Source organism: Hordeum vulgare, chromosome 2H, assembly GCF_904849725.1.
Source record: "Hordeum vulgare subsp. vulgare chromosome 2H, MorexV3_pseudomolecules_assembly, whole genome shotgun sequence".
Lineage (NCBI taxonomy): Eukaryota > Viridiplantae > Streptophyta > Magnoliopsida > Poales > Poaceae > Hordeum > Hordeum vulgare.
Window position 1 is genome coordinate 243,693,669 of NC_058519.1, and position 2,602 is coordinate 243,696,270.

Genomic DNA, 2,602 nt, shown 5'->3' on the forward strand with positions numbered 1-2,602 from the left:
AATTTGGGGACGATCCAAGGAACATCATGCTGGGCGCGAGCACCGATGGAGTCAATCCGTTTGGCAGCCAGAAAAGCACACATAGCACCTGGCCTGTGTTTGTGTGGATGTACAACCTTCCCCCTGGTTGTGCATGAAGAGGAAGTACATTCACATGAGTATGCTAATTGAAGGGCCGAAACAACCAGGGAACGACATCAATCTGTATCTGGGGCTGCTGAAAGAGGAGCTAGACACGCTGTGGAGAACGCCAGCTAATACGTGGGACGCCGTAGAGAAAGAATATTTCCCTATGAGAGTCGCACTGCTCACGACGGTGCACGACTATCTCGGTTACGGATATGTCGCGGGGCAGGTGGTCCACAGATTTTCTTGATGCGTTAGGTGCATGGATGATACAATGTATCGCCAGCTAGATAGAGATCCCGGGTCTTCGAAAACCATGTTCATGGGACATCAAAGGTGGCTTCGCGAGGATGACTCATGGAGAAAACGCAAGGATCTGTTCAATGGTGAAACCAAACCCCGAAGAAGCCCCCTTATGAGGAGCGGCGAGGAAATAGACGAGCTGTTGAAAAATTAGAAAGAGTGCCCACCGCCGAGAAAGGCGTCAGAGCCGGTAAAGAAGCGAAAGGCGCCAGAGCCGCTGCTGAAGGTATGGAAAACGAGGTCTGTTTTATGGGACTTGCCGTACTGGAATATCCTCCGTGTGCCTCACAGCCTTGATGTCATGCATATCACGAAGAACGTGTGCGAGAGTCTTTTTGGTACCCTGCTCAACATGCCAGAGAGGATCAAAGATGGGTCGAAAGCAAGGGCAGACTTGAATTTAATGGGCATCAGGGAGGAGCTTCACGCTAATAATGATGATGATGATGATGATCATGAGGCGAAGTAGGACACGGAAAGTCGTCGCAAAGGCAAAAAGGCCAAGAAGACCGGAAATGACTTCCCTCCCGCGTGCTTCACTCTAAGTCGGGAGGAGATCGATCAATTTTTTACCTACCTCGTAGGAGTAAAACTTCCTTACGGTTACGCGAGGAAGATAAGCAAATACCTAGACTCAGCGAAGCAGAAGTTCAGTGGGATGAAGTCTCACGACTGTCACGTGTTGATGACGCACCACCCACCCCCTCCCTCCCCACCAAGCGCCATTGCTATCCAATTTTTTTTTACTAATGGCGCACCTCTGTGGGGTGCACCATTGCTATCCAAAAAAAAATTACTAATGGCGCACTGCATGAAGATGCGCCATTGTTATATAAAAAAAGATTATTATTGGCGCACTGCATGGGGATGCGTCATTGTTATAAAAAACATTCTAATGACGTACCGCTCCGGGTGAGGGGTGCGCTATTCCTAACCCCACTGCTCTCTGCCTCTGCCCTCGCCTCTGCTCTCTCCCGCACTCCCAATTCCTAACCCACCCCCTCCCCCGTGCCGTCGACCGGCCGCATCCCCGCCGCGTGGCCTCGCCCCCCACCCGCCGACGGATCTGGGCGGCCTCGGCGACCGCAGCCCCAATACCACCTCCCCGCCCCACCCTCCCCCGCTTCCACCACCGGCCGCCCTGCCTCCCCCCAGCAGCCCTCCCCTGCTACCGCCCCGCCCCGCCTCCGCCGTCCTGCCTCCCACCCTGCCCCGCCCGCCCCGCACGCAGTCCCCCAGGCCGCCCGGCACGAGAGGAAAGCTGCCACTCCCCCGGCGAGTGGTGGTCGCCTCGGGCAAGGTCCCTCGATGGCTCCGCTCAACCGCTCGCTTCGGAGGTACGTATGTGCCTTGACCTGCTGAGCAGCTTGCTGATCTGCACCTGCTCCAGCCCATGCCCATTAATGCTCTCGTAATTAAGAAACCCTAAGCAGTTCTCATTAGCGGAGCAAGCAAAGGATGTTTTCGTTCTACTCCTATTCCTAGTGCAGCAAACAGCATGTTGATGATTGTTTTCCAGTTTTCACCATTGTAGTTTATGTAGTACAAGGATGTTTTAGTTACCTGCTTCCGATTGCTTGATTTCAGGTTTACGGTTTAGGCACTCGATTTGTTCCAGACATCCGTTGAGTGGCCGGGTTCTGTACTTCAGGCCAGCTTGATGACTTCCCTTGTGTATGTTTGTGCTCTCCCGCATTTTTGACAGGCAGCATTTCTGATGTTCCTCAACTGCTGCATACTGTTCCCTTGGTCGATTTCGTCGTATTCCGCGGGTGATGTTGATTTTTTGTCTTCTCGTTTGGAGGTGAAGTACCAGAACGTCTTATATTTTGGAACCGAGCTAGTATTTCTTAATTAATAGCTTGTGTTGATGAATTAATGCATACAAGGAATCTACCTTTTCTGCCTTGCAAATTACCTTTTGAGCTTTCTCTAAGTCTAAGTTTATTTCTAAACAGTTAAATGTATGAGCTTCTCTAAGAAAATCTTTTAAATAGCTACATATTCGTTTATGTATTTGTTTTCATGCCTTGTTTTGATGTTTTCTTGTAAGTAGAGCATATGGGTTGTTGTGTGTGTGTGTGTAGAAACCATGGTTCATAATAAAATCCTACCCTGTAATATCAGTTGTGTTCATAATAAAATTGCTAGAATGAATTATGGCTCTCAGCAA

The 2,602-nt window shown here is 50.3% G+C and overlaps 1 long non-coding RNA gene across 1 annotated transcript; it reads left to right on the plus strand.

Moving 5' to 3' along the window:
- Positions 1–1,655: 1,655 nt before the first annotated feature.
- On the plus strand, positions 1,656–2,343 carry LOC123425988. Its single transcript, XR_006621977.1, has 2 exons — positions 1,656–1,766; positions 2,017–2,343. It is a non-coding gene; the product is annotated as an uncharacterized LOC123425988 (long non-coding RNA).
- Positions 2,344–2,602: the final 259 nt, after the last annotated feature.